Genomic DNA, 26,259 nt, shown 5'->3' with positions numbered 1-26,259 from the left:
TCCCTCCCCGGCAGGCAGGCACGTGGCGACACCAGACGGTGTGCAGGGCACGCATGTGGGAAGAGCCAGGACAAGGGACGAGGTGTCTGCGTTGGCAGGTGGTCCTCACGGTGGTGGCCTTGCCGAGCGGCCCCGGGAGGTGGCGGGTTCGGGCCGGGCCCTCCAGCTGGCGGGGCTCCACCTCCACCTTCCCTCCAGGTGGGATGGGGATCCCGCGTCTGGTTTCCCACCAACGGAACAGGTCGCCCAGCCCCACGTGAGCCGCATACCCGCCAAGGGCCCACTGCTCCCCGGAAGGCCCCAAATTCCAGATGTGAGCGCCACAGGGTGACGGGGCTGCCCACCCTGCACCAGGCCATGCGGTGAGCACCCAGCGCGCTCCTCCTGGCTTCTGGGCTCAGCCGCTTGGTAGCCTGGTTGGTCCGGGCAACCTCACGTGACGGCGGCCTTGCCAATAGCACCCTCGGGGGCCCTGCATCCGCCCCTCGGGTGGGCGCACGGTCTCTGCTTCCCCCCCTTTCTGAGTACACCACACACACAGGGATGCACAGATACACCACACACACAGGGATGCACAGATACACCACACACACAGGGATGCACAGATACACCACACACACAGGGATACACAGACACACGTGTGCACAGATACACCACACACACCCCCCACATGTACACGCAGATACACACACCACACACAGGCATGCACACTCAGGTACACGCACAGATACACTATGCACACACATGCACATGCAGATACACACACCACACACAGGGATACACACACAGACACACATGTGCACAGATAACACCACACATGCACACCACACACACAGGGATGCACAGATACACCACACACACAGGGATACACAGACACACGTGTGCACAGATACACCACACACACAGGGATACACACACAGACACACATGTGCACAGATAACACCACACATGCACACCACACACACAGGGATGCACAGATACACCACACACACAGGGATACACAGACACACGTGTGCACAGATACACCACACACACAGGGATGCACAGATACACCACACACACAGGGATACACACAGACACACGTGTGCACAGATACACCACACACACAGGGATACACACACAGACACACATGTGCACAGATAACACCACACACGCACACCATACACCACACACACAGGGATGCACAGATACACCACACATGCACACCACACACACAGGGATACACAGACACACGTGTGCACAGATACACCACACACACAGGGATGCACAGATACACCACACACACAGGGATACACAGACACACGTGTGCACAGATACACCACACACACAGGGATACACAGACACACGTGTGCACAGATACACCACACACACAGGGATGCACAGATACACCACACACACCCCCCACATGTACACGCAGATACACACACCACACACAGGCATGCACACTCAGGTACACGCACAGATACACTATGCACACACATGCACACCACACACACAGGGATACACAGACACACGTGTGCACAGATACACACCACACACAGGCATGCACACTCAGGTACACGCACAGATACACTATGCACACACATGCACATGCAGATACACACACCACACACAGGGATACACACAGACACACGTGTGCACAGATACACACCACACACACAGGGATACACAGACACACGTGTGCACAGATACACCACACACACAGGGATGCACAGATACACCACACACACAGGGATACACACAGACACACGTGTGCACAGATACACCACACACACAGGGATACACAGACACACGTGTGCACAGATACACCACACACACAGGGATACACAGACACACGTGTGCACAGATACACCACACACAGGGATACACAGACACACGTGTGCACAGATACACCACACACAGGGATACACAGACACACGTGTGCACAGATACACCACACACACAGGGATGCACAGATACACCACACACACAGGGATGCACAGATACACCACACACACCCCCCACATGTACACGCAGATACACACACCACACACACAGGGATGCACAGATACACCACACACAGGGATACACAGACACACGTGTGCACAGATACACCACACACACAGGGATGCACAGATACACCACACACACCCCCCACATGTACACGCAGATACACCACACACACCCCCCACATGTACACGCAGATACACCACACACAGGGATACACAGACACACGTGTGCACAGATACACCACACACACAGGGATGCACAGATACACCACACATGCACACCACACACACATGTACACCCCATGTGCACACACCACACACAGGCATGCACACTCAGGTACACGCACAGATACACTATGCACACACATGCACACCACACACACAGGGATGCACAGATACACCACACACACAGGGATGCACAGATACACCACACACACAGGGATACACAGACACACGTGTGCACAGATACACCACACACACCCCCCACATGTACACGCAGATACACACACCACACACAGGCATGCACACTCAGGTACACGCACAGATACACTATGCACACACATGCACATGCAGATACACACACCACACACAGGGATACACAGACACACGTGTGCACAGATACACCACACACACAGGGATACACAGACACACGTGTGCACAGATACACCACACACACAGGGATACACAGACACACGTGTGCACAGATACACCACACACACCCCCCACATGTACACGCAGATACACCACACACACAGGGATGCACAGATACACCACACACACAGGGATACACACAGACACACGTGTGCACAGATACACCACACACACAGGGATACACAGACACACGTGTGCACAGATACACCACACACACAGGGATGCACAGATACACCACACACAGGGATACACAGACACACGTGTGCACAGATACACCACACACAGGGATACACAGACACACGTGTGCACAGATACACCACACACACAGGGATACACACAGACACACGTGTGCACAGATACACCACACACACCCCCCACATGTACACGCAGATACACACACCACACACACATGTACACCCCATGTGCACACACCACACACAGGCATGCACACTCAGGTACACGCACAGATACACTATGCACACACATGCACATGCAGATACACACACCACACACAGGCATGCACACTCAGGTACACGCACAGATACACTATGCACACACATGCACATGCAGATACACACACCACACACACATGTACAACACGGATATACACACCATGTGCAAACACAGATATACACACCACGCACAGGGATACACAGACACACGTGTGCACAGATACACCACACACAGGGATACACAGACACACGTGTGCACAGATACACACCACACACGCACACCATACACCACACACACCCCCCACATGTACACGCAGATACACCACACACACCCCCCACATGTACACGCAGATACACCACACACACCCCCCACATGTACACGCAGATACACCACACACACCCCCCACATGTACACGCAGATACACCACACACACATCTGGGTCTTTTGAAGAAGCTCCGAGGCTACGAGTGCCTGGTGCCCTGGGTGTCCCGTCTCTTCTGATCTCGTGCCTGGTTTCCGGGGTGCTGTCTGGGTGAGGGGTCTTGCAGGGCACGGAGCCAGAGCAGGGGGCCCACCCCGCCCCCCAGGCCAGGGTCCCAGCACCTGACCTCTGGCAGCTGAGGGTCACCGAGGTGGGTGTCTTCTCTCCCTGATAACTGGCCTGGAGCCTCGGGGTGCTGTCTCCTGGCCCCCCACCCCCAGGAACCCCGACTGCCTGACAGTCCCTTCTGTCTCGTGTGTGCCACTGAGTTACAGGCACTAGGGTGGTGACAAATCTTGAGTTTCCCTTTGGCTTTCCGAGGGCGTGAAGACAGGTGGGAGGCGGACTTCCCAGCAGGGCCTGCGCTGCTCCGGGCGGGGGGTGCTCCCTGTCTCCCGGCCACACCCCTGGCCTGGCCTCGCACGGCCCCTCCCGGGCACCTGCTCTAATGGGGTTCGTCTCAGCTGCTCAGGTGAGGGCCGCGTGACTGACGGGTTGCAGCCGCCTGGGAACCAGGGCTCCTGTGCGGCTCGGTGTGGCATGCGCCTGGGCTTCGGCAGGTCCCCGTGTGCACGGGCTTCTCGGCCTGTAAATTGGGGACGTTGTACTGGTCGGGGCCCTGCGCCGCGGCTGCCGGAGGCTGAGCATGGCCTGGGGTGCGGGGAGCAGGGCGCAGGCGGCTTCACCCCAGGGCACGACCCTCAGCTACGTGGGGAAGGGGTTGAGCCCTACTCCCCGCCTGGAACGTGGCACCAGCTTTTAAGGATTTACTTAGGAGAGAGCGAGAGCGGGAGCGGGAGCGGGAGCGCGGGGGGCGGGGGAGCGGGGAGGGGGAATCCCAAGCAGACTCTCCCCGAGCGTGGACCCCGACCCGGGCTCGATCCCAGGACCCCGAGGTCACGACCTGTGGCTCAGCCGACTGCGCCCCCAGGCGCTCCTCTGTCTGTAACGTCGTAAATGCACGTTCAAGGTTCTGGGGCAGTGAGGTTACCTTGTGCCTTCACCAACCTTGTGACACACGCCGCCTCGGCCGGGGGACCGGAACCACACGCGCGTGCTCACTCTCCCACACGCACACACAGAGGTATACACAGCACACCTGCACGCCACACACAGGCATGCACACTCAGGTACACGCACAGATACACTATGCACACACATGCACACCCCACGTGCACGCGCAGATGCACACACCACACACACACATACCCCATGTGCACATGCAGATACACACACCACACACAGGGATACACACACAGACACATATATGCACAGATAACACCACACATGCACACCACACACACATGTACACCCCATGTGCACACACGGATATACACCACACACACAGGGATACACAGACACACGTGTGCACAGATACACCACACAAGTACACCACACACATAACACACACACGCACACAGGGATACATACACACCCCATGTGCACACGCAGATACACACACCACACACAGGCATGCACACTCAGGTACACGCACAGATACACTATGCACACACATGCACATGCAGATACACACACCACACACAGGGATACACACACAGACACACATGTGCACAGATAACACCACACACGCACACCACACACACATGTACAACACGGATATACACACCATGTGCAAACACAGATATACACACCACGCACAGGGATACACAGACACACGTGTGCACAGATACACCACACATGCACACCACACATACACACACCACACATAGACAGATATACACATTCCATGTGCACACATGGATTCACACACCACACACACAGGGATGCACAGATACACCACACACACCCCCCACATGTACACGCAGATACACCACACACAGGGATACACACAGACACATGTGTGCACAGATACACACCACACACGCACACCATACACCACACACACCCTCACGTGTACACGCAGATACACACACCACACACAGGGATACACACAGACACACGTGTGCACAGATACACACCACACACGCACACACACACATACGCACACCCATGTGCACACACCACACACACGCGCACATATTTTTCTGAACCATCTGAAAGTGGGCTGCAGACATCAGGACCACTCACACCTAAATCCTCAGCATTCATCCATTAGGGAAAAAAAACCCCACATTTTCCTTCATAACCTAAGTGTAATCTTAACAAAAAAGAACGTTGACATTGTTTCCGTCACGTCATAAAACATACAGCTCCTACTCACATCCCCTCCGACTACCCGTAACCAGTTCCCTGTGGATCCTCCACCGTCTCAAACGCAACCGAGAGGTCAAGTCGCCGGCCCTTGGTCACCTGGAGTCTCTCCCCCAGCCGCCGCTCTGCCTCCCGTTTGCTCTCATCCACGGCTACTTGCTGAGCGCTATTTTAGAAGATACTTTCTTTTAATAATTTTAAAACGTTAGACTTTAAATGGTAACCGTGTTCCCGCGTAAGTGCACAAGCAATGATACGGAGTCTGATTTTTAGATTTTGTAAGACACATTTTGGCCGAGAGGATTTTAGGGGAGGAGCTTGGGGGAGCAGGTGAGTCTGTGCGGACGGCCCCGGGGCCCTGAGGCCCCGCTCTGCTCCTCCCGGGCCGCTCCCGCCCTCCTGCTTCCCGCCGCGGGTCCCCGCCGCCCCCGCCTCCATCCTTCCCCTCCTGTGTCTCCTTCCTTCCACTTGCACGCTTCGAACATACATGAAAAGGAACAAACGAGTAAATTAAAGAAAAGAGGGCGCCCCAGACCTGCCTGTTTCTGTCTAGTGACTACTCCCATAAACGTTTCTATTAGCTTCTGGTCTACCCGTCTAGAATTTTATGCAAATACAAGCAAATATATGTATGTGTGTTCATATTTCTGCTTCTTTTCTGCATCTTGCTTTTTTCTCTAACAAAGTATCCTTGAAATCTTCCTCCATCAGTTCGTGGAGCGCTTCTTCATCTCCACACAGCTGCATGGAGAGTGAAGGCACTTTGATTTGAAAAGCAGAAAGCACAGCCCAGATGTAAATCAGATTACTTCTGCCTTAATCTTTATGACGAAGCAAGTGTGTCTTGGCTCTTTATGAACAATAACAGCAGTAACTATAACTTAAAGGGCTTGAGCCGTGCGCTGGCCTGGGCGCTGCGTGCTACGTGCATCGTTCTACGGCATCAGCGACGACCCGGTGAAGCGGGAGGCAGTTCACCTATTTCACAGGTGAAATCACTGAGGTTCTGGGAGTCGGAGTGGATGACCTCTCCGTGCTGTCAGGGCCGTGTTACGTGTGTGCAGTCCCACCTCCCAGCGGTGGCACACCACATACACTTGTCTCCTTGGCTTGCACACACCCCTGCGCCTTCATCCCACCCGGTCCTGCCCCGGCTGAGACCCTCCATGGCCTCGGACTCTCACCAGTCCCCTTCTACCTGGCTCCTGAACCTGCCCTGCACCCTGCATGCATCATCACCAGGGGCAGGTCAGCTCACGTCTCCCCTCCCTTAAACTCACCTGCAATCCCCACCGTCCGCAGCACTTAGCCCGAACTCACAGAGCCCACACCCTTCCCTGCTCCCAGGCCCAGACTCTGGGTCTCCGGAGGCTGGTGCCAAGTCTAAAGTATCCATGCATCTTGGACAGGTGGGAAAGTGCTCTGAGCATGGCCCAGGGCTTAGTCCTGCAGCACCCTACCCGCCTTCTCCAGGAATATCTAGATTCACCCACTTTGGAGCCTGTGTTATGTGTGTATTGATGTCTTCCATTTTATTATTTTACACACACCACTTTCATAGCTCCTCTCACAGCGTGCAGTTAATTTTTCTTTATTTGGTTTATGTGCACCCCTGCCCATTAAATGGTTAAACATAAACAACTTGCTGGCAGAGTTCCATGATTCCGTTTCTTGTGTCTGTAATGCCTGGCATGTAGTTGCCTCAAAAATGTGTTACATAAATACACAAAATCACACGTTTATGTGACTGAATTTATAGCCAGCAATTGAACAATTCATTTTATTAAAAAAAAAAAAAACAACCCAGGCATCTATTTCCTTTAAATACCAGCTAGCCCTCCTCCCTCCACTCGTCCCCGTAAGAAACACAGCACCAGAAGTGCCCAAGACAGCAGGTGGCCTCAGCTTAGTGCACCAGTGTCTGCAGATTTAAGAGTGGGCACTTTGCGGGCGGTGTGAGGCCAGGCGAAGAAAGGTGGAGACTGGCCCCTGGTGAGGCTCCCCACCTGACTGGGGGTTCGCTGGGAAAGGCCAAAGGTGGGGCCTGAGCGGGCACAATGTGTTTCATTTAAAGTAGGACTACAGGGACACCTGGGTGGCTCAACGGTTGAGCATCTGCCTTCAGCTCAGGCTATGATCCCGGGTCTGGGTATCGAGTCCCGCGTCGGGCTCCCTGCGAGGAGCCTGCTTCTCCTTCTGTCTATGTCTCTGCCTCTCTCTCTCTCTCTCTCTCTCTCTCTCTGAGTCTCTCATAAATGAATAAATAAAATCTTTAAAAAAATAAAAATAAAATAAAATAGAGCAGGACTACAGGCACACGCCAGGAAGGGAGGTGGGAAATAATGACCCAGGGCAACAAGGAAGCTTTCCTGCCAGCTTTGACCCCCCCAGTAAAAAAAGTATGCATGCATGTGTGTGTATATGAATGTCGGTGTACACATGCATGTGTGTCTGTGTCTATGTGTGTATATGTGTAAGCATGTGTCTATGCCTATGCCTATGCATTCTAATGTGTGTATATATGTATATGCCTATGCGCATGTGTATATTTGTATATATGCGTGCATGTGTATGTGTATATGCATGTGTGTAAAGAAGCACACGTACATATATGTGTGTGCATGTCCACATGTATGTGTGCATGTGTCATGTATAGATATGTTGGTGTGTATGCAGGTGTGTACATGCACGTACACACGCATGTGGGTATATGTGCATATGTTGTGTGCATGTGTGTGTGCACGGGTGTACATGTATACATGCACATGAATATGTGTGCCTATGTGTGTGCACATGTGCATATGCACGTGTGCATATGTAAATGCGTGTCTGTATATATTTCATACCTCTCTTACACAAATGTCGGGACACAATACAGAGGGTCCATAGCCTACTTTTCACGCCTAACACCACGTACGAGCAGCCATTCCACATCAGCTCTCTCTGTGTCACAAACATGCTAACAAGCCTTTACACAGCCCGGTGACCCACGCATTCGCTGGTGGGGACCAACGGTCAGGAGCCCGACGCTCACAGGCGGTGCTGTCCTAAGACCTGGGAATAGGCACAAGACGCTTCTCCATATCAGGACACCCACGCCCTCAGAAGGCCGAGCTGTCACCAAAAACTATGGATGCACGATGCCCAGGTGGAGGGGGACGTCCCTGAGTGTGCTGTACCTCACATTCAGGGGTGATGTTGCTGGACTGTCCATGGATCGGCCGCCTGCCAGCTGCGCTCCCGTTCCCAAGAGCTTCTCCCAAGAAATCAGGGAGCCTGGGTCCAACTCAACCCTTTCTAGTGCTGACCCCCAGGCCCCAGAACCAGGGGACTCACAATCTGGAAGGGAATCGGGCACCTCCGTCTAAAATTTAAAGGTAGCCCCTGCCCATTTCAAAAGCAGCACAGATCCTTGACATACTAGCCTAGCTTCTGTGACAAGGACTAAGTTGAGCGCTTTATATACTTCACACCTCATTCAACCCTGATAATGGCCCCATGAATAAGAAACTGTATTATGCCCATTTTACTGATGGGAAGACTGAGGCTCAGATTCCATCTCCAAAGTTGCAGAGTTCGTGTGGTAGAATTAGGACTTGTTCCCCGGTCTGCTCGCCTCCAATCTTTTACCCACATTTCTGCCCCACATGGACGACACGCGGGACTACAGACCTCTCCTTTCTCAACTACTTAGGGCAACCCGGCTGTACCACGTCCGTGACTTGTGTTTCTACCAATTCCTACCCCGCGTTCTCTCCTGTTCTGGTCTATTCTGAAATAATCTATTAATGGTCACAGTGCTGCTCTAGAGCAACACGCATTCTAGCAAATCCTTTCACTGGAAAATACCGGTTAATGTTCTGCATTTTAGCTGAGTGATTTATACCACTAATTCAACATCCCAAATAAGATAAGTTTGAGACACACATAAAATAGCCCTTTAAAAAATAATCTATGGCATCATTAAAGTCTTCCTCAAGATTAATACCTTTATTGAGCTTCTGATGCAAAATCTATTGCGATTTAAAATAATTCTCTTTCGTTTCGGTATTTTCCTTCCCATGTTCTCTGTATTTTTGTTGTGGGGTTACAGCGTGCTTGGGAAAACAGACTGGCTGGATCTCATTTTACCAAGCTGCGTGCTGTGGGCCGGCCCCGTAGCCGGGGCCTGCGCGTGACACACACAACATCAGCATCACTGAGCACCTGGTGGCTTATCGCGCTTCTGCTGTTGGGCTTTGACACGTAATTTCCCTGTGTGTCCACGTGCGGCAATACCTGCGGGAACTGGTTTTATTTTGATTTTACATCCTTACAGTTTCCGGGATGATTTAGAGATATTTTCTGGCCGGTTGATGGTTGATGTAGGTCTGAAAGTACTAGAAGCTCTTTCTCCTCCCCAAACCTGGCGCGCTGCTTGCGTTCCTCCCTGACTTCTACGGAGGGAACACCTGCGGGCCTTGGCCTTCCTGCAGCTCCTGCGCCAGCTCCGTCCTGACTGCTTGGCTGGCACAGCAGCGGCGGCCCGTCTGGGGAGCCACGTGCCGGCAGGCAGTAGCTTTAGACGCTGTTGTGTGAGTTTGCAAGTAATACAATTTGAAAAGAGACCAAGAGTTATATTCTATTTTCTAATTTCCAAAATTGGCCGTGGTTATTTAGGACATCTGAACTTAGATATTTACTATGAATTGGGAAACTACCATTTGTTCGAGGACCGAATCCACTTGCTGATGCTTTTGTCAATAAAGTTTTATTGGGACGCCCATCTGTCCACCTACAGTCCGCAGCTGCTATCCCACAGGGGGAGGAGTGTTGTACAGGCTTCAGGCACCACCAGGCCCACGACACCTAATATATTTACTATCTGGACCTTTACAGAAAGCGTTTGTGACCTCGATCCATACAATATGGTCACTTACACACTTTCATTTTATGGATGGCATGTGAAGATGTGAACTTGGTTCCTGGAAGCAACTGTTCAAACACATCAGCATTCCCATTTTGGAAGGCTACACCGCTTATTTCAATCCACCGCTTTATTTCCTCACTCGGGGTCTAAAGTATTTATGACACGCACACAGCAAACATATACTGATCATCCCCTCGGGACCAAACGTGAATCTTTAAAGGACAAGAGAACAGATAAGAAATATCCAGGAATCGCAGAGGATGCATGTACACATCACTGGGCCTTGCAGAGCTATTCGGTGTTGACGTCATGGGTGTTATCACCAAAGCTCTGCAGGCGAGAGATGTTCATATTTCGTGAAGACTGAACGAAATTCCCTACGTGCATGCTCCGTGATGAATCACACAAGTACTGGCTGTGCTCTAGGTGTTATTACTGCCACCTGACCAGTCTGGTGGCCCGTGGGGATCGTCAGGGGCTTGCCTCACTCCCCTGACACCCGGGGACCAGGCAACCCCAGGGCCTGCGTGGGTGCTGGCGACAGACATGAGAAGAGGGCAGATGGGCTGGTGAGCGAGAGTCAGAATGGGAGATTAGGGCGGCGGGACCTCGGGGCCTCGCTATCTTCCCTGAAGGAGCTCAACTACCCTCCTCGTCAACCTCAGCTGCTACCCTTCCACTGAGAAGCATATTCAAGGCCTGGTCTGTTGGGTGTGAACACGCGTTTCTCTTCGAAAACGAATTCATTTTTGTTTCCTTTCGCTAATTCATGGTGAGATTTGTATTTGAACGCTTCGGAGGACATCGCATTGATAACCATCATTGAAACGTGAACATTTAACTCCAAGCCAGAAATGCCAGTTTCCAGTGAATCCACATCTAGAAATTAGACCCACATAAAATATTCCATTAAACATTCCTTAACTTATGACTAAAACTCCATGGGATTCGACAAAACAAAATAATCTGTATCGGATGCATCTACAACCCAGAAACTTGAACTGACTTGAAAGTCAAGTGGGACTTTAACACTCAAGGCGAATTGGTTTTTAACAACTCCAGGGAAACGCTGATTAGACACAGTGTCTTTCCAAAACCAAACTGATGGGTGCTATGGGTTCCTCAGGGACGGGGAACAGGGTGGAGCTTAGAAGACAATCGGAACAACTGTGACCTGTTAGGCCAGGTCATAAAGCCCATCAAGACGGCAGCCCCCGCAGGGCTGCAGCACGTGGGAGCAACACCAGCCCCAATTTCCACGTCGGGGTAAGTACTTCTGTCATCAGATGGGCAGATGGGTGGTCGGTAGACGACGAATTACTATCGCACAGCGAACCTTAAAAGGCAGACCGGGGCTTCCCTCATAGGGCGCCCTAGGAGACTGCCGCCCCACCAGAGTCTTCTTACGTTTCTCCACCAAAGTAACGTGTGTGAGTTGGACTCCCGAGTGTGGGCACGGAGACGATAACCCCAGAACTTTTGACGTCAGTTCCTCGTACGCATTCGGGAGCCGGGACTTCACAGACGCGAGTTGTCCCTCCCATGACTATCCTGTCAACCCTCGGCTTATGAGATTCCCTAAAAAGCCATGTGCGGCCCGGGCAGCAATCGCTGCCTCTGCGCCGACCCCGACCCCCAACTTTCCAAACCATAATCCGTCATCTTCACAACGCACTGACTTCTGCAGCAAGTGTGGATTTTCTGGCAATGATTCAACATGAAGCGCTCCCATCCGAGGGTCCCAGTGTCACCTCCTCCCCACCAGCAACCCCCGGGACGCCTCACAGTGCCCAGAAGGAGGCACCGCCGGTCCCACTCAATACAGCTGTAGTGGCGGGATCAGCACACGCATCATCTGACTGCAAGTGGCTCTTTTCAGCATGAATTGTCTGCTGGGGGGTGATGCACCACAAAACTTTTAACTGCCCCCCACCCCACCCCCGACCCCAGACGCCGGGAGACGCCGGGAAGCTGGGGAGAGTAGTGATCTGGAGCAGCCAATGGAGAGGACCCAGGGCACAGGGCCCCCATCCACGTCCCCAGAGCGGTCGCGGCGGTACCTGCACTAGGTCGCCCGGGGTGCTCCTTGGATCCGATCTGCTCCCTCAGTAGGTCAGAGTTGGAGACGGCCGTTCAACGCGACTTCACCAATTCTCCCTCGGGTTCATTTTCTGAGGACAGAACAACAACAGGGCGGGATCACTAACTGGAGAGGAGGGGCCGACGGGCGCTCGCTCCTTTGTGCGGCTGCACACGTGAGGGAGCCCCAGCTAAAGCACACAACTGCTGGCGAGGACGTGTGTAAAGGATGCGGCCGGGAGGCTCTCGTAGGCAAGGGCACGGCGGGCAAGCAGGAGGTGCTTTTAAACATTTAGTTAAGTTGCTTCGAAACCCAAGATCGTCAACATTTTAAATACGTGTCTAGGTTCGGAGGTAAAACTAAGCGCACTTCATACTCAGATTGACCGCTTACCCGCCAGTTTCTAAGAGTATTGCCTTTTTAACGCTCGGATGCAATTAGGAAACAACTTAATACGTGAGAAATATTTTACAAGTGCAACTATTTCTTGGAAATAATGTTGATTTCACTCCTAACAGAACACAGCCCTGTTGATGGCGAGGGTTTTCCTAGATGTCAACTCAGTTTTATTTCAGGGGAAGAATAACAAAAGACATTATCTTCATTAATGCAAATTTTGAATTTATTAACTCCCCATCCGGGTTTTCTGCAATGTCGTCCCAGGATTAGGAATTATTGACTATTCTAATTGGAAAAGAAACTATCCAGATCGTTTCAAACTGTACTGCCAAAGAGAGAATTTATTTATTTATTTATTTATTTATTTATTTATTTATTTATTTATTTATTTATTTAAAAAAAGAAGAAGGACACAGAATATCAGAAAGTGGAGAGAGCTAGGTGTCTCAGTTTTAAAGCTATTGTGTCTGGTGCAAACCTCCAAATTCAGAGAAGCTCATTAAATCGAGTCTATGGCAATAACAGAGAAGTGTTAATGGGCAGCAGTGAAGTGTGTCAGGCAAATGAAGAGACCCCGAGGGCTCCGCGCTGTTTACCATCAGCTACATTCTGCAGCATTACCATAAATCCTCTAAAAGATACTGTACTTCATTCCTGCGGGTTACCTCACAATGAAGGAGGCGTTCAGCATGCTCGGCAAGTGGGATTTGAAAGAAGGAAACACGCGATTTCCTAGGAAATGCACGGGCAGCCTGTAAAATGCAGCCATAACGCATGTTATCACTTTCCCTAATAAGAATTTACCAAAACAAACACATAAAGAATAATTTGAAGAATAGGCACATGGAGCCAGAAAGGTTTTAAAGTCACCCAGAAAAAAAAAAAATCAAGGTTGAAAAATAAGAATCAAAAAATAAAAAATTAAAAAATAAAAATTAACAAAAAATTATTAGTTCAGAGTTCTTTTGTAACATTTTAGAATGTTCTAAGCTTTTAATACAAATTATGGCTTGTGGTTTTCACTCATAGCAGCTCGTGGCCATCTCTACTGGAAAATCTTGGAGGAGAACAGTGTGTTTTATGGTCTCCTGACTGCCAATCCTCAGCACACACACACACACACACACACGCTCACACACATGCCCACATGCATGCACCCGCATGTGCACATAATGCAAATGCAGGAAATTCTCAACACAAACTGTTCTCTCACGTGCAGTATGGTTTGCAAAGTTAACTGCTACTAGGACTGAGCACGTGTCCCCAAACCTCCTCGCACCAGACGCAACACCTTCAGACCGTCTGGCACCAACGCCCGTGCCCCGTGTCCTCCACCCCGCGCTCTGGTCACTAGCGCTCAGCGTTCAGACCTCCGGCCTCGCAGGGCGACGGCGTGCGCGCGGGCACTCAGCAGCGGGCCCCGATGGAGACCACCGCAGGCTCAGTGGACGTCGCGACCCAGCCTCCGCTATGTTCTGAAACCCACGCCTGCTCTTCCCACCAGATTTTACCTAGAAGCTTGATATTATTGGTTTTGAAATCATAATATAATGCTTTAAAAATTTAACATTATTTCCATGAAATATTAGTGAGCATGTGGACTGTCATGCGTGTGTACTATTTCTGGATGAGCAAGAGCCATCTCAGCTAATAGTGGTGTGAGGATTTGGGGGTCGTTGAATCTCTCTGAATTCAGGTTCTTGCCCAGACGATGAGAGGAACTGGGATAAAAATGAAAAGTATTTCCTTTACCTCCCCAAACCCCAGACACCTGGCGCCCCCCTGCCTTGCTATGGCACTGGCCGGGATGTAAATTCCCAGCCGGTGAACCTTTTGCACAAGAAGCCGCTATTCCTGTTTTGCGTATTCCCTAAGTTTCTTCGTAGAGGGGCACACGGTCTACGCCTTTGAATGTCAGCTAAGTGGCAGCAGGAATCGCCCTACAAATGCTCCTCTGCCCGGAAGTGCTTCTGCTGCAGGAGGCCCCAACCACAGGAGGGCTCTGACCTCTTGCCCAGGTGCACCTGCCCTCCCCCACGACCTCCCCAGCAGGGGCCAGTCCCTCGGGTTTGGGTGTCCTGTCCCTGCGTCACCGCTTTCCGGAGGCTTCTTAATGTCACAGAGACCTTCCGATTAACTCAACTGTGTGTAACTGATACAGGCAGGTGTCTCTTTGGCAATCTGAGTCACTGTTACGGGATTCTCTACCAGAGGAAATGTCTCTTGCCTTTTTTTCCTCCCTAAAAGTTCTATATGAGATTGGTTAAAAAATGAGGGACATGTTTTGACAGTGCTGCGGCTCAGACTTACAACACTGAACAATAGGAACCAGACAATGCCTCATAAGGCAGTCAGAGGTAGATCCTCGCGTAAGCAGATGCAGAGGCTCAGGTGAGTCTCCAGAAACGAATCCAAAGGCCCACGACCTGGTTTTGTTTGTTCTCCTGGATTCGTGCCCAATACCCTCTGAACGCGTAAACCTCTCCCCGAAAGGTCTTCCGTGTACTTGAGCATGAGGACAGCACCACACTGTAGCGGCCGGAGGCGAGCGTGGGCCTGGCCCGGCGGACCCTCCCTGCGGCTGCCCGGGGGCCTGGCGCCCTCCTGCTCGGGGGCTGCCTCGTCGGCACCTGTTCACAGACTGAGATCCCACCACCCAGGGGCGGCCTTGAGGTGAACACACTGCCTGGACCTAGGCTCTCCATCGATCCTTCCTGCTTGGACAGAGGACTGTTTGCCTCTGTGCCAAATCCAAGATATTTTAGTAAATCCAGTCCCTTGCTTGTATCCTTGGTCTTAGAATATGCTCAGCTTCTAGCTGGCTATGCAACTTAGAACATGTCCACTCTTCAGCTTTTCAGAGAAAAACAAGAGATCACGGTCAGAAGACAAAGATGGTGAGGAAGGTAAGGCAAGAGCACACGGCAGAGTCAGTGCGCGGACGAGGGTCTCTCCGGATGAAATGATAGGACATCAGAAGAAGTCCTCCTCCTCTTCATTTTTAAATACGGACGCACTTCTTCATCTAAACCATTGTGTATTTGCCCCAAACCTCCAACACTTTGAGTGTTGCCAGTGTTGAGTGTTGAGAAGTAAGAAGGTCCCGCTCTACCTCGTGCACAACCTTAGAATCTCCTGTTGATCCTCCGTGCAATGCACCCCGTGGAATATGACCCCCATGGAACCCTCTCGGTGCAGGACCACTGATTCCAGCACATGAACAAGCGACACAGGAGGATTTCACTAAATGCAGTTTGTAATTTAGATGCAAGACATCGCGTGCACGGGCTGTCTCCAGCCATCTCCTGATTACCAGCCCTTCCCGTGCTTACCCCCATATCTGAAGCCACCGCCTCACTGGTTCTCAGAACTAACACTGCAAGGGCAACTGCTTTCCCACTGTGGGCTTTTAGCGAGAGCTGTGGGGCCCTGGCGCCGAGGGCAGGTTATTGGCGGGTACACCTGTCTGCGGCTGTGGTGACAGGCAGAGAGCAGGACTCACACAGGCTTGCGCGGCAGTGACGGGAACACCTTGCCCTGTGGAATTTGCAGTGTGTGTGACAGTCTAAGACGTGAGTACCCTAGCCTGACAAGTACGGCTCCCAGTAGCCGCCAAACACGGCTCAGTCACATCTGTACACAGACACGTGTATGACCGTTCAATGCAGTATTGCGTATAATTAAAAACAGAAGAGATCCCTGGGTGGCGCAGCGGTTTGGCGCCTGCCTTTGGCCCAGGGTGCGATCCTGGAGACCCAGGATCGAATCCCACATCGGGCTCCCGGTGCATGGAGCCTGCTTCTCCCTCTGCCTGTGTCTCTGCCTCTCTCCCCTTCTGTGACTATCATAAATAAATAAAAAATTTAAAAAAAATTAAAAAAAAACAGAAAACTCTCTGTGGTGGTCTGGTTAGCGTTCGATACATAAATGATCTAGGATCAGTCTGTGTGGTTGACAGGGCCAGCGAGATGCAGAGCAGAGTGGGAACAGGACGGTACAGGGCAGCATGTGCAGTGACCCCACCTGTGCACACCTGTGCCAACCAGTGACCTGATGCTATGCTTCACATTGACAGGTGCACACGTATCAATGTGCTGAAGAACATTTGGAACGGGTACGTACCCATAGCTGACAGGGATCATCCTGGGAAAGAAGTGGAATTTTTGAGGACTAAGAAAGATTTTCACTTTTTATCTAACATGCTTCTAGTTGTTTAATAGTTTATTGCAAAGCAAACTCATGCAACGTTCATGTAACCAAAAAAAAAAAAAGCCTAAAAATATAATTTCTTGTATCTATTACTATTTTCAAAAGTTACGTATCAATTACTATAAAGAATGATTAATAAATTCAAGTTAGAAAACTATACTTCCAAGGTCACAGAATCATTACACGCAACTTGAACTCCCCCCAGAACAAACCATTCACTGTTTCCCACTGTATTTGTAACTGGTTCTGGGATCTGCTGACGGTTTACACACCAACAAACAATGCTACAAGGAAATCACATTTAGGCCCAATTAGATCATTCAAGCTCATTAAAAAAATTCTTCCAAATTAAGCAAAATGATATAGAAAAGCAATTAAAGATGGAGGCAATTAAAACAAAGGCCAGTCAGTGCTACATCAGGGAGGAGGGGGCTGCTTCTGACACCAGCCGCCCCCCCTGCGCCCCAGCCGCCCCCCAGGGCCATCCGCCAGCAGCTGTCTACCTGGGCCGGTCAGCTGAGCCTGCGGCCACGGGTGCAGAATGAAAAGGTGTCACTGAGGACACAGCCCCAGCAACCAACGCAGCCAGCGAGCTCCAACAGCTTTTGGAGTCAGCGGACATTAGAACCGGAAGTAACTTAATGACTGTTCAGCTGAGTCCAAACCCTCCCCTTTTAGAGCCGGGTGCTGACATCTGGAAAAGCTCAATGACCTGCCCAGTTTTCGTGCAAAGTAAGAGCAGATCCAGAGCAAGGTCTCAGGTGGACTGCTCTCAGCTCTCTTCCCCAACTGCAGGAGAGATGTTCTAGAGACATCCAAGACTTAATTTTGGTTCCTCTTATGAATGATCCCAAGCCTGGGTTGTCCGAGCACATGGATGGATGACCTTAAACGCGGCGTCGAAGGGCGAAGATCAGCCTCAGCCATGGAGCGGTATTTTGGGTTCTGCGATTCTCAAATTCACATCCTGTAGGTTTGTGGATTTGGCACATGGGCAGCTATAGGATTTGGCACCAGAAGTGCTGACCTCCATCTACTGGGGCTTTCAGGCTTATTTTATTTGCCCTCCCACCCCCACCCCATGAAACAAGTGACTCTTACAGAAATCAAAGCTTTCCAAGAGGCAACGCCCAAATAAACCCCAATCAGAGGAGCAGAGACGTCCCCTGCCATCCTCCTTGGCTCAGGTCCTAATGACCCCTTGGCTGAGTCCACTTCCCCACCTGCTTCTCTAACCCTGTTCCCCCCTCCCCACCCGGTGAGCGGAATCTTCAGACTCTTGCTTCTATAATGCCACACCTCTGCTCAATATTAAGTCAATTCAATAATAACAAGTTACTATTATTATAGCATTACGCACGTCCCACGATGTAAAGTTAAAAGAGTTTCACGTACTAACTTGTAAATTATGCCCATTACAGGTGAGAAAACTGAGCTTCAGAGGCACTGGGTCAGCGCGTAAGAGGCAGAGCTGGAAATGCAAACCCTCGCCTTGCCCCGGCCTCTGGGTCTGTGAGGCTGGTTATAACTGTTGAGTCTTGAGTCTCACTAACACCCCCGGGACCTTCCATCTAAGACATTTTTCTCAGTGTCCCCAGAATACAGAGGCTACTTTCTCACTTGTGTTCATACTACCTTTCCTCCTATTTAAATATCAAAGCTGTCCCAACCCTCTTACCAAATCCTGCCATTTATCTATTCAGAGACTTCCCAGATCTCTCCAGGAGTTCCCGTTGGGCCACCCCCTCTGAATCAGAGCAGGGCCACCCTGCAGCCTCGTGGGTCACAGGCCATGAGCATCCCTGGTGCGCACATCTCACTTCCCTTCCCTTTGCTGCTGCTGCTGTTGTTGCTGTTATAAAAAGTGGTAAGTGTCTCGAAGGCAGGGTTGGTATCTGCTTGTCTTTGTTATCACCAGAGGCCAGGAGAGAGGGGATTCCTTGAGGGAATGGATTTTAGTAACATGTTTATGGAAGATGCTTACTGGGCTGTGGATTCCTCATGGTACCCAGCACTGTACCCACATTATTAGGGACTGATCAACTGGAAACATATAAGCCATCTGTCCCAGTCTGTTCGGGCACCACTGACTGGGTGCCTCATAAACAACGGAAATTTGTTGCTTAGTTCTGGAGGCTGGTTGTCTGAGATCAGGATCCTAGTGGGGTTGGATTAGGGGCCTGGTCTGGGTCACAGACTTCTTGCTTGCCCTCATATGGGAGAAGGGGTGGGCAGCCCCAGTGGCCCAGTGATTTGGTGCCACCTTCAGCCCAGGGTATGATCCTGGAGACCTGGTATTGAGCCCCACGTTGGGCTCCCTGCATGGAGCCTGCTTCTCCCTCTGCCTGTGTCTGTGCCTCACTCTCTCTCTGTGTCTCTATGAATAAATAAATAAAATCTTAAAAAAAATATGGGAGAAGGGCTGAAACAGCTCTCCAGGGTCTCCCACAAGGGCACCGGTCCCACTCGTGGAGGCTCCACCCTCCTGACCTGCTCGCCTCCACACAGCATCCCCTTGGAGTTAGGTCTCAGCCTATGAATTTCAGGGGGACGCAGGCATTCAGATCATCACATGATCCTTCAGAGGACGTAGAGTAGGTTGTTCAGGAAGGACAAGGCTCAAGTACAGATCTGTTGGAATCGGTCATCTGTCTGACGTGAGCACATGTGGCAAGGAGGTGACATCATGTACACGTATGTGCCCGGTCAGGAGAATATTTCTCACTCCTGTTGTTCCCAAGACACAGCAACACCAGACAGTGAATCATGCTATTAATTGCTCAGTGAACTCCACAAAATTTGCAGGGGACCCTTGGGTAGAAAGTCAGAATTGCCGCGGCAAGCCCCCTCTTAGAATATCTATAATCACTGTCTGTCAAGGTCGTGATTGCAGATTGTGACTTAAATATGTTATTAGTTCAATGTAAACCAAGGCCTTATGTTCCAACCAGAAAATTCTAACATTAAGGGGCGTGGGCACCTTTAGCAACCTTCGTTTTTGACAGACTGCTGAGTAGAAGTGCTTTGTCTTCCCAAGACAAAATGCCAAGGATGTGGTAAGACTCGAGGCTCTCTGGAGCTCACAGCCATCTCACTGACATGGAGCTCACAGGAAAGCACGAGCCCACAAGTGGGATTTCTCGGCCTACATACAGCCCCCTACGAACTGCTTCCTACGTGATGCAAAAGACCTTCCCCCAAATTAGCAGGGGCCACACCGAAATAAAGGCTTCTGCACAGCGAAGGAAACCAACGACAAAATGAACAGGCCACCTACTGAATGGGAGAGGATATTTGCAAATGATACATCTGAAAAGGGGTTAAAATCCCAAATACATAAAGAACTTCTGCAACTCCGCACCAAAAAAACAAATAATTGAATTAACAATCGGCAGAGGACCTCAATATACAGTTTTAGAGGATACACAGATGACCCACAGACACATGAAAAGATGCTCAACATCCCTCATCATCAGGGAAATGCAAATCAAAATCACAATGAGATGTCACCTCACACCTGTCAGAATGGCCACAATCAAAAACACAGGAAACTACAGGTGTTGGCGGGGATGCGGAGAAAGGGGAGCCCTCGTGCACTGTTGGAGGGAACGCAGGCTGGTGCGGCCTCCGTGGAGAACAGTATGGAGGGTCCTCAGGAAGATAAAAATGCAGCTACCCTATGATCCAGTAATCGTACAACCGGGTATTTACCCAAAGAAAATGAAAACACTAATTTTAAAAGATACACACACCCCTACGTTTACAGCAGCATTATCTGCGAGGGCCGAGATAGGGAAGCAGCCCCAGTGTCCACCGACAGAGGAGCAGGTAAAGAAGATGTGGGGTGTGCACCCGATGGAGTATTACTCAGCCTTAAAGAAGAATGAGATCTTGCCATCCGTAACCACACGGGCTGACCTAGAGGGTTTATTTTATTTATTTATTTTTTTTTTTATTTTTTTATTTTTTTATTTTATTTTTTTTATTTTTTTTTATTTTTTTATTTTATTTTTTATTTTATTTTTTTTTTATTTATTTATTTTTTTTTGACCTAGAGGGTTTAATGCGAAGTGAGATAAGTCTGAGAAAGACAAAAACCATATGAATTCACTCAGATGTGGAATTTAAGAAACAAAGAAAAAAAAAGAGACAATGAATAAAAGAAGATAAACTCTTGGACACGGGGAATAAAGTAGTGGTTGCTAGAGGGAAACGGGTGGGGGGACGGGCGAGATAGATAAAGGGGATTAAGAGGTAAAGGCTTCCAGATACAAAATAAATAAGTCAATAAGTCGTGCAGATGAAAAGTACAGCACGAGGAGTATAGTCAAGAAGGTTACAAGAACGTCTGGTGACAGGCGGTGACAGCCGTTACCGTGACGAACTCATGAGAAATCGTTATGTTGCACACCTGGAACAATAAACACTGCGCGTTAATTATACTTCAATTAAAAACATCAGTAATATAAGTTTTTAGAAAGAAAAAGGCATCATCTTCATGCTACTCATTTGGTCCTCAAAACAATCTGGAGAACAGGGCAAAGGAGATAATACTCGCTCGGTTTTCAGAGAAAAACTGGTTTTCAGAAAGATAACTTGCCCCCAAATCACAGAACTGGGTCTGAACGCTGGTTTCCTGACTGGACATTTGCAGAACTTCACTGTCTCGGCCGCCGCACGGCCGCGCGTGTCACAGCGTCTGGAGTGGGGTTGGCAGCAGCCCCGCGTCTGACCTCTCCTGCCTTGGGAACTATGACCAGGGAGAAGAGGACAGGAGCCCCCGTACGAGGAGAGGACCTGGACACGCTGGACACACCTGCCCGGGGAGGGCGATGAGGAGGCGGAAGGACCTTAACTCCACGTGGTGGGACCAGGACCCGGCCCCTACACTGGACATCCATCCCTCGGAGCATTGATTTGTCTTTATTTTTAAGACTTTGTGTTTATAAAGTGCAAATGGTCCCGAAAGAACCTATAGTTTGTCACTGGTGGACTGTTCACGCAGCAAGGAGGGCGGCTGGGTTAGTGTGGGCCCATCATCCGTCTTCTCTCCCCATCTCTGTGTCACACACCCATTCACTCTCACCCTCATGGGGTCTCTGTCCTGCAGAAGGGAGCTCCGGGAGGTGGGACCCCCAGGGAGCATCAGGGACTCACCAAAGTGCAGCAGGTGGCATCTTTGGTACCTAATCAGAGAGGCCAGTTCCCTCATCATTTGGCGACTGTCTCGTGGAAATCTCCCTTGGATCACACGGATGGCAGGGGGGGCGGTTCTCGGGGTCCCCTGGCCACTAACCCCAGCAGCTCAGAAGAGCAGCCTGATCCGGCTCAGCCCCCAGCAGCAGGGAGGGAGACGGGCCTGGAGATGAGAGCTGGGGAGCCAGCACCAGCAGAGGTGGGGCTCTCGGGGCACAGGCGCGCTCCTGGGTCGGGTCATCGGTTCCCATCCGAAGTGCCCCAACGAAGGTGTGCACGGCCTCTGGGTCTGAAGCAGGGGAACGGGCTCTGCCACTGGAGCTGGGGAGGTCCAGGAGCCGGCGGGGCGGGGCTGGGAGGGGCGAGGAGCACCATGAGATGAGGGACAGGGGACGTGGCCTGGGGGCAAACAGGCGACACAGAAGTGCGGGGCGACAGCAGGGAACACAGGCTCGGACACTAGGTCCCCAGCGGTCTCTATCTTATCCTGGGACACGGGGAACCTCCAGAGGCTTCGCACAGGGAACGACAGTTTTAGAAAAATTGCTGTGGGAGCAGAGGGAAGCACGCACGGAGCCACAGAGCGAGGCTCTCAGAGAGGCCACCTGCCGCCCCCAGAGCACCCGCAGCCTCGGGGCGCTGCGCACCTGCCACAGGAGGCTGCACGGCGCAGTCTCCCATCTCGCGCTCCCTGACTTGCTGTGTCTTTGTGGATCTCTCAGCCACGTAAACGGAAAATGCTCTTTGTCCACAAAGCTCAGAGTCATCGTTTGGATTTCTGAAATTACACTCCACCCGACGGCCCTGCAAGGTGACGACTAGGTCAGGAGGTTCTCAGCGAGATAAGGTAAAAACCAACACTTCTGGGGAAAAACTGCCTGGACGCACAGCTAAAATCTGTAGAAATGGGCAAAGGTAAAATTCCTTTTTCGTAAATTTTAATTTAAAAATGTCTTTGGGTGTTATGCCTTCGGCTAATAGTATCTTCTTGGGGCGGGAGGAAGGAAAGAGAGAGGAAGGACTCAGGAAATAGAGAAGAAGGGGAGGGGGGGAGGAGGGGAGAGGGGGAGGGAGGAGGGGGAGGAAGAGGAGAGGGGGAGGGGAGAGGCGGAGGGGGAGGGAGGGGAGAGGGGGAGGGGAGAGGCGGAGGGGGAGGGAGGGGAGAGGGGGAAGGGGAGAGGCGGAGGGGGAGGGAGGGGAGATGGGGAGGGGAAGGGACGGGAGGGAGTAATCTGAACGAACAACATGGCACGAGCTAAGGTGATCCACATTTTGAAAATTTAGAAAACATTGCTGACACCTACCTACAGGAGAATCGCAAGTGAATCGCCATGATGTCATACTATCAAATATGTAATTGCTAAAAAAAAATATGTAATCGCTAATAATGATGGACAGAGCGATGGCTGTGTCTACAGGGTTGATGATGCAAGTGCTGGAAGAGATGGTGGGAGGGAAGCGGGACAGGGGTGAGGACAGCCTGTGGCACAAGGGGGAGGCGAGGAGAGAGTGTGGCCGGAGCACAGCCTCCTCCCCACTGGCGTCCGTTCTCACGTGAAGGCACGTCCTACATGTGTCAACTATGAAATGACACGTGTAGGTGGCAAAGTAGGGTGTTTTTAGATTTTAAAAAATGAGATTGCTTCATGGGACGATTTTCTCAATAAAAGATCTCCTGGCAAAAATATCAGGCCCTGCCGTTTGCCCAAACCCGCGCTGGGACGCCCAGGCCTGCACCGCTCTGAGCCGGCGAGACCTGGAGTCCTGCCTGCAGGCCCGCAGCGCCCCGGGCAGAGGTGCCCCCCAGGCCGGCAGCGCCCCGAGCAGGGCGTGGGGAGGAAAGCCCCGCTCTCTTTCCAAGGTTTGCGGTGGCCCAGAGGGACCGTGGTAGAGACCCGCAGCCCGGTGCCTTGCTGTGAGGCTCTGCAAACAGATAGGGCACAGCCCACCTGGTCCCCCCCACCCACCCGGTGACTCTGAGGATGCTTTGCTGCCTCTCTGGGCTTGGGTTTTGTCACCTGTGGAGTGGGAACAGGGTTAGCAGGTGCCTCTGCCCCGGAAGGACTGTCGGAGGATGGAGAGCACACAGCTGCAGCTGCAGGAATTACCGCCCCCCTGCACGCTTTCCTCCTCATCAGTGAGCAACCGGCTCCTCAGCATCCAGAACCCCTTTCTGTCCTGCTCTGGTCTCCGTGCGCTCAGGCTGCGTAACAAACACGCCGGACACGGGCAGGCTTCCGCACTGTGCTACCTGGCGGGCGGAGCCAGAGGAAGCAAGGCCCGGCTCTTCCTACAGCAGGACCCCCATCACCTTCCTCGGGCCCCACTGCAAGCTCCCAGCACCTGCTGGCGGGAGTTGGGGTTTCAGGGGATGACATCTGGGGGACGCACACGCTAGTCCAGAACGGCCCCTGACAAGCACGTCACTCCTTTTCTCTCTGAGTCCTTACAAAAGTCTGATCTTTAGGAGAAGCAATAGCAGGGGACTGAAGGTAAGTGGGGCCTCAGGCATTGTTAACACACACAGTTTACATAACATCCACGTATTATTTAAAATTAACAAGTCACTCCATGTTTAATACTTTTTCTTACTTCCTTGTACTTTAAAAGCTCTATACAAAGATGAATGACTCACAATAAATTGTACTGTGTGCAAACAAATACATGCAACCGCTTGGTGCCCACGTGTGGGAGGAATGAACCCCAGGCTTTCCTGCAGCCCACAGTCCTCACTGGAAAGGTGTTTCTCCTTATCCCTGAGAGCCAGGATGTACGTACAGTGCTGAAGAATACGGATCCCGACGGACAGATGATGGGGGGCAGATGCCATGACCCTGCCAGGGAAATGAGCCTGCTGCCCGCCGGCCCCATGCTGCACCCTGGAAGTGGGGATTCTCAGGTCCCTTGTGGGGTCTGCACTGAGCACATCAGGCCATACCTGCTTGCACGTCACAGACCATTGGGAAATTCCCCAGTGAAGACCTAGCATTGTGCGTCCAGCCCGGGAGATCGTAGGAGCCGCGCCCTGAGCCGGTACCACCCCTGGGTGCAAACCAGCCCCACCTGTTCCATTTTTGCTGGTCAAAAAGACACGTAGGTTAAGCAAGGCCAATGGGTGGCCATGGCCTTCCTGCCGAGACAGCTTAGCAGTGCCGGCCTGTCCGCCCGTGGACAGCCCACTCGTGGACCTTCAGGCTGTTGAGTTAAAATCCTTGGGGACCACTCTGGGGGGAGGGGGTGGTGGGGCTCACGGTGATCTGGCTCCTTTGTCCATCAACTCATAGGCAAATCCAACAGGAAGAAGAAAAAAAAAACAAAAAGCCCAACCTTGGGCAAGGAACCAACCTCTATGATTCTCAAATGAAAGAAAAGGGCAGAGACGTCCAAAGGAGTAAATTTACTGGATTAGTAGGTAAACGTGTACAGCACACCCGGGCCTCTGAGACCTCACTTCTTCAGGGAAGGTGAGCTAACCCGCCCCCGGCCAGGGCGACCATCCACCCACTGCTGCCTTGGAGCCCCCGTGGGTTCCTTGCCCAGTGCAGAGCCCAACACAGGGCTTGAACTCAGGACCCTGAGATCAAGACCTAAGCCCCGATCAAGAGGTGGATGCTTAACCAGCTGAGCCACGGGGAGCCCCCCAAAATGTTGCTTTAAATGGTGAGTTCAAATATGGATTCAA

General features: G+C 51.5%; 1 protein-coding gene across 1 annotated transcript in view; it reads right to left on the bottom strand.

Annotated features, from left to right (window-relative positions):
* MYT1L (myelin transcription factor 1 like) overlaps positions 1 to 26,259 on the bottom strand; it is a 405,580-nt gene that overhangs the window by 266,717 nt on the left and 112,604 nt on the right. Inside the window, 1 exon segment of the mRNA XM_041754071.1 lies at positions 12,754 to 12,864. The gene's annotated coding sequence lies outside the window, so the exon portion shown is untranslated.

The sequence above is a fragment of the Vulpes lagopus genome, chromosome 5 (assembly GCF_018345385.1).
Source record: "Vulpes lagopus strain Blue_001 chromosome 5, ASM1834538v1, whole genome shotgun sequence".
NCBI lineage: Eukaryota > Metazoa > Chordata > Mammalia > Carnivora > Canidae > Vulpes > Vulpes lagopus.
This window is presented reverse-complemented; position numbering and strand designations above follow the sequence as displayed.